Raw genomic sequence first — 11715 nt, forward strand, 5'->3', positions numbered from 1 at the left:
GCTGGATGGACGCTACAATTTGATCTGGTCACACCAGGCTACTGAGTTTATTCCCTGGCCAGATATTGCTTTTACTTGGGAGCCACAGCTGGGCAGGTTGAAGAATGGTCATGAGGTTAGGTGTAGTTGCTGAGTGGGAAGGACAGGATTAGCTACTATGCTCAGTAGTACAGTTGAGGCTTTCTTCTCTACCTTACTGGAAACTTGGGGTTAGCTTTGAGGCTGAGCTGAGCACTATTTAAACTCCCAGTGTGGCTTCTCTAGCCTCTGCTCATTGCCAAAATTCATTGCAACAGTGGTTGATCACCTATGATCACTTCTACGTGTAGACTTTAAAGCCACACAGAGAGTTATTTAAACTCTTCTATGTGGCAGAGCTAACTGGGTTCTTTGCAGAATTTCACTGTGGGGGTCTTTCCTTCCTTGAACAGGGCCCCAGTGTAGGGTTAAGTCTAATTTTGGAGGATGATCATCTAGAGATTCAAAGCAGTTAAAATTTCTCACTTCTTCTGTGAGTGACTGGCTCAATTTGGGGGATGGTCTATGCTGTTAGGCTGTAGCTCTGACTGTTGCCACCTAAAGCAGGTTCATGGAACTACTCCCAAAATCTACACGTGCGTCTCTGTGGACTCCTCCTCCTCCTGCTTTGTTATGCCATCTTTCTGAAGCCACTCTATTAACATACTAAGATAGATTTCTCTTCAATATCACGTGCCAAAAATAACAAAGAAAACATTCACGTACACACACACACACACACACACACACACACACACACACACATAGGAGAGAGTGAGAGTGACCTGAGTACTTCTTCAGTACTTAGAAAGTTTTGCTCTGAGCCAAGGGATCACTCTGAGGTGAAAGAGCAAAGTCTTTCAAGTGTCTTCTGTGTCCATGTACATGGATTTCTCAAGTGCTTGCATGTATGCTAGTTTTTAAATGTCATAATATATCAAAGAATCTTAATCCAGCTTCTTCTCCAGACCTTCAACATTGTCTTGTATATTTCAGCCTGTAACATTTTACCCCTGGTGTCTGAGGGTCTCAGTCTCCTTGTCACTTTGACAAATCGTGTCCACTTCTGTCAGAGTTCTGAGTTAGGGGAAACATTGATGAACACCTGGGGTCAGCTCTTTCAGTTTTCCCCAGACAGGTTAGAAGAGAAATATACAATAATTTGCAATTAAGGTCTGTTCTTCTCTCTCCGAGGTAAGAAGACTGAGGACCAGGCAACCACAGTTTCTAGACCAGCATCCCCAGATATGTTGCAAGCGTAACGTGACATTTTCTATGACTGGGTTTTTGGATGACATTCACATTGAAGATAGGAGACTGAGGAAAGCAGATTGTACTCCTTAATTTGGGGTGATTTCATCCCATCAGTTGAAGGCCTACCTTGAATGTACTCCTTAATTTGGGGTTATTTCATCCCATCAGTTGAAGGCCTACCTCGAATAAAGTTACGTAATTTCCCTTTCAAAGAAGATTTGTATACAGGCGATCTGCACACTTCTGCAGTGTAAACCTTTCCGAGCCCTGCTTCAGACTGCCTCGGACTTCACTGGCATAAAGGTTCTTCTTGCCTCGTGTTCATCAAATGAAAACATCAGCCCTCTAGGACTCTCCTCCACCACTGGCACACAGAATATCTTTGACATGCTCATCTTCATTATCGTTAAAGTGAATTTCTCTGAAAAATTTTTAAAAATGCATAAATATTGCTTTCTTTATTATTTTCTTATATTTGATAAAATTAACAAACCATTATTGCTATGTTTTTACTCTTGAAAATTTATAATCAGCTTTCTTAGTTTTTTTTCTAAGTTCATTTATTCATTCATCCATGACCAAGATACATATAGCACTACCAATAGGCTTTTAATGCCATCATCCATCCTAGCTTCATACCACTTAGATTGTGGAAAGTGTGTGCATGCCTAGTGCGTACAGGGAGGCCCAGGCTGCCAGCTTGGGACCTTCACATGTAGGGTTGGCAATGCAGAGAGCATTGTGTTAGTGCCATGCCACATTATGGTTCCTGTAGGTTTTTAGTTTTTAGTCTAAATTCACCTTCTATTACAGTATTCCATCTATATTACATTATGTTCAGTGGTCATGTATTCTTAGACTTCTCTTGGCTATGATAAATTTTCCTTATTTCTGATGACCTCGACACTTTAAAGTATACTGCCTAGGTATTTTGTAGATTGTGTCTGAATTGTGATTTGTTTTAAACAGAATTGTGTTCATCATAAATGTTTATGTTGAAGCTCTAATCTCTAATAGGACTACACTTCAAGATATAGCCTTAAAGGACATAATTAAGGTTAATAAAAGTCATAAAGAAGGGCCCAGAACAATGTGACTGATGATTTGTAAGGAGAGACAAAGAAATAGAAGGATTGTGCTCACTTGTAAAAAAGCCATGTGAGCACAGGTGGTAAGAAAGCCACCAGCATATCAAGGACAGAGGTCTCAAAAAAATTAGTCTTATTTACACCTTGATTGTGTTCAGCTAGACTCCAACACTATGATTACTTAAGTTTTGTTCACCCAGACTGTGGTCTTTTTTTTGGTGACAACCTTAGCTAATAACATAGATTTTTGTACTGAGAAGTAGGATACTGCTGTAACAAATACCGACAATTGAGAAAGTGGCTTTGTAACAATTTATACAGAAGAATTTCAAGGTATATCCCAGAGAATTCCTAGGTTGGACTCTTGGTAGGTATGTGCATGTTAAAGATGATTCTATATGGAAATAATAAACATGATATTGAGTTTGGAGAAAAGGTGATTCTTACTATGAAGTGAAAACTTGAATGAATTGTGCTCTAGTGTTTTGTTGAAACTATATGTTAAAATGATGAATATAATAATTAGCTGAGAAGATTTCTAAGCAACATATTGAAGGCATGGCTTCAGCTCTCCTTTACAATTCCTAGTAAAATGTAAGAGAAAGGAGATAAATTATTTTAAAGAATTATTAAGGAAAAGGAACCAGACCAAAATATTTGAAAAATTCTCAGCATTTTTACATTGAAAGACAGAGAGAGAGAGAGCATATTTTGTAATGAACATCAACTACATGACTAGAAATAATTTGGGAGAAATAATGGATGTAACTCACCAAAATATGTGAAAAATTGTCAGCATTTTCACATTGAAAGACAGAGAGAGAGAGCGTGAGCGAGCATATTTTGTAATGAACATCAACTACATGACTAGAAATAATTTGGGAGAAATAATGGATGTAACTCATAGATTTAAAACTTATCTCAGCAGAAAGGCAACACCGAGATGTGAATCTACAGCAGAAATACTGAGCAGATACTAAAGGGGGCAGAACTAGAGTGGAGTGAATGAAGGTTGCCAAACTCTGGGATTCTACAGGATGTGGTGTTGGAGCTATCCAGCTGTAAATATGTGCTATTTTTCTAGAAAAGGGAAGAATATCCACAACATTAAACCCCAAATCAGCAATGGTGCCACTGACATCACAGGTCTAAGCGGCTTGGTTGTCTCCACAGTTCATGGGGCATCGCTGTCTCTTCCTTTATTTCAGTGTTCCAGATGGGACAGGGCTACTGGCCACAGTCCTGGAGAGCAGAATTGCTTCTCAGGTGCTGGGGCACTGCTGCCTCAGTGGGTAGAATATTGAGCCAGAGAGCATTTTTCTTTGGCTTCAAGAGCTAATGAAATTAGCCTTGTTAAGTTTTGGACTTGTTTGGGACCCATTACCCCTTCTTCTTTCACATTTCATCTTTCTGAAATCAGAGCTCATATGGTATAGCCTGTCTGACCACTTCATTTTGGAAGTACAAACTTGTTTAATTTCACGTGTTCATAGCTGGAGAGAAATTTTCCCTCAGAATGAATCACGTAATGATTCTTACCCATATCAATTTAGAGATATTTAGATGTGACTTTATACTTATAGGTGATGCTAGGATGAGTTAAATGTTTTGGAGTTGTTGGAAGGAGTTGAGTCAATTTTGCATATGAATAGGATATAAACTTTTTCCTCTATAATTCATTGAACCCCCTGATCCTCTATGTGACTGAACTTCGTGATAAGACCTTTAAGGAGGTAATTAGATGTGGGTTACATAAGTGGGGTTGTACTATACAAACATGTATTTATAGAAGACAAAAGATTGATACCAGTGATATGGGCACACAGAGAAAAGATCACATGAGGACACAGAGAGAAGAAAGCTGTCTGGAAGCCATAGAGAGAGGCCTCCAAGTAATCCTATCCTGTCAGCATCTTGATGTGAGAACCATAGTTTCCAGGGCTGTGAGGAAATACATTTCTGCTTCTTTTTTTTTGAGAGGTTTTTGCTATAGGGTGCATGCACTCGCCAGACAGACAGAGAGAGACAGAGAGACAGAAAGCGAGAAATCACCCCCTAGGGGGGATGGCCACACCACAATCCCTTCTCCTTCATTCTCCTCTCAGGATCTTGGACAGGCACGCACACGCGCCCGGCGTGAGTTTAAGCCACCGGGTCCGAGACTCAAACCGTGGTCGACTATGTGGGAGTCCAGTGACAGCCATTACGCTAACTGCTGGTCCCCATTTCTGCTTTTTAAGCCATAGTCTGTGATGTTTTATTATGGTAGCTTTAGTAAACTAATGAATGATACCTGAAGATTTTCTCAAAAGTATACCTATTCTTCTTGAAAAAGAACCTGAGGTGGTGTTCCATTTCATTCCACCATGTCAAGGGTTCATACTATCATTAAGACATATCCTTAAGATTTTTAACTTTAATTCCTTGATTGAGGGGTGGCCAGCTCTTTCAACAATAATGTGATCCTGTTTTGGTGCACCGTATACACTAAAGGGGTAGGAAATAATGTCCTAATCTCCAAGGCAAGAGTAGCTACATAATTTATTTTGAATTCTATATAGAAAATTTGTTTAATCTCTCAGTTTATTTTTATTTCAATTATTTTTGTATTATTTTGGCTACTTATTTAACAGTTTTGATTATCATTCTATAAAGGTTTATTTATTCATTTTCTAGTTCAAATTGTTCCATCTTTACTATTAGAAATTTTTAAAAAATCATGTTTACTTTTTCATGAAGGGAGAGAACGTGTGAGATAGACACCACCACAGGGTCCTCATGCCATGATCCACTCTTACTTGAGTCAGTCTAGATCATAGTCCGTGAGCCCAGAGTGCCCAGAGAGGTGCCATGCGGGTCCAGTTACATCAGCCCTGTGCCACTGCCTGGTTTCCCCACAGGGAATTCTTTATTTGATTCCTGTATCCATTTGAATTTCCTCATAATTTTAATAATTTCTCAACTTTAAGGCACCACAAAATTCTCAGGCTCATCTTACATATTTCCTGCTCCTGTCTTGGACTTCATTGTTTTGTAAAGGAGTACAGATTGTTTTTATTAGAGAATAAAATTAAAATGAAGATCTGTTCATTATGTGTAATTTCCTTTATTTTTTGCAAAAGAAATAAAAAAAGTAAAAACGGTTATTTTTGTTTTTATTGATTTTTTTACACTAAATCTTTGTACATCTTAATAGTGTATGATGTAGTTTTTTTCAAGGCATACAAGCATTGTATATTGATTAATTCAAGGGTATTATCATATACATCATCTTCAACAGATAATTTGAAAAAGAATGAATGTGGAGAACTCGTTACTTTTTAAAAAGACAATATTAAGCCACACTAATAAAGATACTGTGACTTTTGGAGAAAGAAACCTTTGGAGAAAGGTTGAAGTGACATGATAAAGAATGCAGAAATAAAAGCAAATATCAACAGTCATTCGTTTGTTGTTTTTAAAGTGCCATGCTATTTTAACAGAAGAACTGTGTTTCAAAAAGTGGTACTGGAATAATTCGACATCCATATTAAAAAAAAAAAGAGGAACTTTGAACTATATTTATGTATCATACACAAAAATTAACTTGAAATGTTCAGTTTATAATAAATATAAAATTAAAAAATTTAAAAGAAAATATAGGAGAAAAAATTTTGACCTGTTTCGGTAAAAACTTCCTAGAGAAAAACATAAATCATGAATGACAAAAGTGAGTAATATCACTTATCATAGTAAAAACTTGTGTTCAGGACAAGCAGATGGTGTAATGGTTCTATCACTAGACTCCCATGTGGTCAACTGTGATTGGAGTTTCAGACTAGGTGGTTTAAAACTCAAGACAGGCAAGTGCGCAGGCATGTGCATGCCCCAAATCTCGAGATGAGAATGGAGGAGAAAGGACTGTGGCATGGTCATTCCTCCTGGGAGAAGATTTCTTGCTTTCTGTCTCTCTGTCTCTCTTTGTCTCTGTCTCTCCAGTGAGTGCACACACCTTATAACAAAAATCTGTCTCAAAGTAACAACAAAAACACTTCTGTTCTTTAATAATGTTAAAAGTATCAAAACTATGAACAAGGGATCAGAAGTCAGTATTTATAAAGCATAAGCCTATGAAAACTCTATGTTCATGATCTAAGGAACTATAGGTGCACAGTAAGGAAATTATCCAATAAAAATGAGTACTAAATGAGAATAAATATCATAGAAATATGATTGATAAAGAACATGAAAAAAGCATGTATCATTTATATATTAAGGAATGAAATTAAAACCACAGCAAATTATATACACTTATTTAAATGCTTCTCAAATGAAGCAATACAACCAAGGCAGGAAGACAAAAGTGAATGGGATTACTATATTCTGCTGCTGGGGATGCACAATGGTAGCCCTTTGGGAAACAATAGGGACGTTATGTACTAATACAGGAGCTATAGCCCAGAAATTTGGACTTGCCAGTAATCATAGCATGGAACACATCTCAGACTCAGACTTAACTCAAGATACTCTTCTCCTTCGATTGTACTATACCATACTGTCTCTCCTAAAGGTTAGGAATTAAACGGCAATGTGATACAAGTTATTATATGTGGACTCATGTAATCATTATTGGCATTCATTTCCTGACACGAGGTACCAGATAGTGACTGGGATTTCTGGGAATATGTGGAAATCTGTGTGCGATGAAGAAACAGCAGGTAGAGAACTCTGCTTCTCTCATCAGAAATGCTGTCACTCTTACCCAGCTGACATGTGCTCCTAAATGGTGTGTTCTCCAGAGTGTTGGTGTGAAAATGTAGGCATATTGGTCTGCTAGCCCATGAGAAAGCAAAGACACTGAAAAATGACAGGAGATTCAGGAACTTCCAATGATCTCTGTTATTATAAGGGAAACATTGTTTTTAGCTGTGTGTCAGTGCTGTTTTTTGCTCTCATTGTAGGAGAAGTGATTTTCCTCTCACAAATGTAGTGCATGAATCAGAGGCAGTCAGAAGCAGCTGTACTTGTTGCTGTGAAATTTCCCATTTCCACTATCAGACTGTTTAAAACCACTTAACACAAATCTAAAGAAAAGACATGCAGTAAAATATTAATATATATATTCACCAATGCAGATAATGAGTTATTGATTCAAACTTAAGATGGCATATTTTTCTTCCCTATAGAGACTATTTCTTGTACCTAAGCATCGTAGAAAGTACTATATGAGAATAATAGGCATAGAAGTAAAGGTGAAAATCTTCCTTTCCTTCTTCCTTTTTTTTTAGAATTTTTAAAATTTAATTTAATTTAATCTTAATTTTTAAATTTGTGATAGGGCGCATGTGCTCAACAGAGAGACAGAAAGTGAGAAAGCAAGCTGCCAGGTTTGGGTCTCAAAACGTGGTCAGCTATGTGGGAGTCAGGACCCTTAACCTCCACACCTCCTACTGACCCCCTCCTTTCCTTCTAATGCATTCATGTCTATAGCTGACGTTGAGGTCCTTTAGATATTTGTGTGCATCTGTGCATTTGTATATGTATTAATGTTTGTATGCATGTCCATACATGATTCTATATGTATATAGAAGCATGTTTATGTATATATGTATGGTTTTTTCTGTATACTTTCAGAACTATAAACCAAAATCTGTGATTATGGAATTTAGTGATTCTCTATTCTGGAGTCTTACATTTTAAGAAAGGGTTTCGAGTTACCATCCCAGGTCCAGGAATTGCTGGATTCTTTATGAGACAATCCAGTCGAATAGAAATAAGATATCTGACTTTCAATAAAACTCTGTAACAAAAGAAATGCATTTTAAGAGTAAAAACATTATGTTTCTAAATAAAGTACTACTTCGTTAGTATTATATTTATTATAACATGAAATTAAAAAGTATAAAGAGTCTATTCAATCTCACTCTATTTCAGTTACAAAACAATGGGTATCAGTCAGTAATATTTCATTAAATGTGGAAAAATAAATGAAACTTAAAAAATAACACTCTCTTGGGACCAGCAGTTAGCGTAATGGCTATGTGGCTGGACTCCCATGTAGTCGACCGTGGTTTGAGTCCTGGACCCGGTGACTTAAAACTCACGCCTGGTGCGTGTGCATGCGTGCGTGCCCAAGATCCTGAGAGGAGAATGGAGGAGAAGGGATTGCTGCGTGGCCATCCCCCCAGAGGGTGATTTCTCGCTTTCTGTCTCTCTGTCTCTCTCAGTCTGTCTGGCGAGCACATGCGCCCTATGGCAAAAACCTCTCAAAAAAAAAAAAAAAACTACTCTCTTATTACAGCTGTGTTTATTTACATTCAGAATAGAAATCTCTTTCCTTTTTATTTTGTTTTATTGTTTTTACTTATGAAAGATATTTTATCTTAAAACAAATGCAGCATTAATGGAATCAATAACAGGTCTTATATGATAGGCATTATATTGAACCAGAGTTCAAGCTTCACATTGATGGTGTTATTTAAATTTCAGTGGGTTGATTATGTATGAGAAGAAAATGGTCAGGATTATGAATGCACTAAAACGGACAGGGGAGGACCTTGCCAGCAAAGTGAGAAGGAAGGAGAGGGTAGCGCTGTGTTTCCTTTATAGTCACCAGAGTTCAACTGATTTCCCAGCCTTTAAGAATGCTTTGCATCACAATGGTCATACCTCACACTCCCTGGAGCCTGATTTGTTTTAGGTGCAGGGTCCAGTCCCATTCAGCAGCATCTTGCTGGTCTCGTGTTGGTGTGTTTATAATCTACATAAAATTCCTGGGTGCTTAGAGTCATTTGCTTTAGGGACTGTCTTTTCTGTTTCCTTTGCCTTCCCAGGAGGGAGCACTGCTGCAGCTGCTTTTTTGCTCATGGAGAGGCAGATAAGGAGCAGAATGACGAGCACAGACAGGAAAAGGGCCACTTTCCAAGCAATGGTTTTATGTGATCAGCATCTCATTATCTGTTAAATGAAGCCTTTGTAATGAGCACCAGGTCCAGGACACGTCTGTCCTATGACAATGCTTGTATTCCACTGCAAGTGAAGGTCCTGAAAGCTCATCAATCTTGGAAAAAGGGCCAGGTTGGGCTTGGAAAAAATGATTGTGCGTCAGGTGAAGTCTTTGAGTCTGATCATGCCAGCAAAGACATTTCTGGCTAAACCTCGGATTCTGTTATATCCCAGGTCCAGAAATTCCAAGTTGCAGCAGTCTTGCAAATTTTGTACAGGAACTTTTCTCAGGGGTTAGAACTGTAAACTCAGCGACTTCCACAAACCCATACACTTCAGATCCCAGAGAATGCAGCTAGTTATAGGATAAATCCAAGTTCTGTATATTTGTCACAGATCTGAAGGTATTGTTAAGAAAATAGGAGACTTGGGACCAGCAGATGGTATAATGGTTACATCGCTGGACTCCCACGTAGTTGACCATGGTTCGAGTCCTGGACCTGGCAGCTTAAATTCATGCTGGGCTCCTGTGCGAGCATACCCAAGATCCTGTGAGGAGAATGGAGGCAAAGGAATTGCTGCGGGGCCGTTCCTTCTGGGGAGTGATTACTCATTATCTGTCTCTCTGTCTCTGTAAACTCAGCATACATGGTCTATAGCAAAAAATTACTCTAAAAACAAGAAAATAGGAGACTATTGGAACTCAGAATCAACTCTTTGAGTCTGTATATTTCATTAAATGCATTCTCATCAATATTGCAATATGGTTGTGGTCAAGGTATAGCCAGGCAAGCTGGTTGAGCCCTTTAAATGGATTATACTTAAGTTTCTGAAGGCTGTTACAGCTGAGTGACAAACCTAAGCAACCAGCAGATATACTGGAGGGTATCTTCTATAATTTCTGAGATTCACAATATAGCATTTTGCCTTCACACCGAAAGTCCTTGGGGCATCCTCACTGGGCAGACGAAAGCATTGTCAGTAAGACAGCGGGGCTATAACCAGTGCTGTAGCTGATCTGCTCAGTAGCCTAATTATATTGAATCCAGAACTCATTTTTTGTATTGTTGAAAGGTCATTCTTAGTTCTTTTGCTTTGGCTTAGGGGTCACCAGCATGACAGCTCCTGTCAGCTGCACTGTAGTGAGTCAGGGCTCTCTGACACCCAGGAAGAAAAATTGGAACCCTTGGGAATTAGAACTATTTTGGAACATTATTCTTTGTCAGCCAAGCAGAACACTCCGAGAACAAATAAACTGCAACACCACATTTGCCACAGAACATCAAAATCATCTTAGGTAATAGGATCTTCACAGATACTGCATTTTTGTATCTTTACAGATTTTTGGGGGAAGGTGAAAAAAAAATGTCTTCTACAATTTCTTATCAGAAAGCATGATGTATTCCTCCTTCAATGTGGGACTACTTGAGCTGCCACACCTGTGTTCCATAGCCCATCTGTCTCCGCGGTGAGCACTCAGTTCAGCCACAGCGCTTTGCTAAAGCCCAGAGGGCAGGACAGCTCTGTACTGTGCACACATTCAGTTCACTTCTGCAGACTGTCATTCTGAAAGCTGCTCCAATTGTTCTTTTCCTTTCCATTTAAAATGTGTGCTTGAGACTCAAAGACAAGTTCTGAGCAAAGTCTGGTTCATATTTTTGGGTCCAGAAGTGATAGCTCTAAAGTTTATACCAATATCTTTACTTTAGTTGTTCCACAAGTTCTCTGTTCATTTCTTGTGAAATCAGCTTCCTGAAGAAGCAATCTTTTTCCAATACACGAGATGTTTGCACAGCTGGCTGTATGCTTACAACTATTTTTTTTTCTTTTTTTGTATTTTACTATATTTTTTTAATGTCAAGAAAAGCAGATTTAGCTTTAATAAGTCAAAGAAATGCTAAGGAACTATACTTAAAACTTAAAGCCAGGAAACAGCTTGAGATTCTGTTCAAATAGTAGTTACATGAACTTATCAGAAGCTCAAGACAAGGAAAAAAATCCTTAAAACCAGAAAAAAAAAGCCTACAAAAAAATCAACAATGTTTTAGTCAAAAGTCATAAGATTCTATTTCACCAGTTCAGTCTCATGTACTTAATCTATCTTCTGTTGTGGCTCACTTTTTCCAATTAAATTCTGGGATATAATATTGTCCCCACAATTAAGCTGGTCATTTTCTTCATTTTTTTTTTAACTCTTATTTCTGTGTGACTATATTTAATTTTCCTGATATAGCACTCCCTGCAGAACTTCTTAGAGATCTGGTCTGGTCTTGATAAATTCTTTCAAGTTTTGTTAATCTGAGAATGTTCTTGTCTTTTCTTCCCATATGAATGATAATCTTGCTGGGTATAGTATCTTTGGTTGAAATTGATTTTCCCTTAACACTTTGAATATATTTTCTCATTCTTTCCTCACTCACATTGTTTCCGA

General features: G+C 38.0%; 1 pseudogene; it reads right to left on the bottom strand.

The window, feature by feature from the left end:
• Positions 1 to 9273: 9273 nt before the first annotated feature.
• On the bottom strand, positions 9274 to 10340 carry LOC102489228 (leucine-rich repeat transmembrane neuronal protein 3 pseudogene; annotated as a pseudogene).
• Between the last annotated feature and the right edge of the window lie 1375 nt (positions 10341 to 11715).

The sequence above is a fragment of the Tupaia chinensis genome, unplaced genomic scaffold (assembly GCF_000334495.1).
Source record: "Tupaia chinensis unplaced genomic scaffold, TupChi_1.0 Scaffold144578_1, whole genome shotgun sequence".
Lineage (NCBI taxonomy): Eukaryota > Metazoa > Chordata > Mammalia > Scandentia > Tupaiidae > Tupaia > Tupaia belangeri.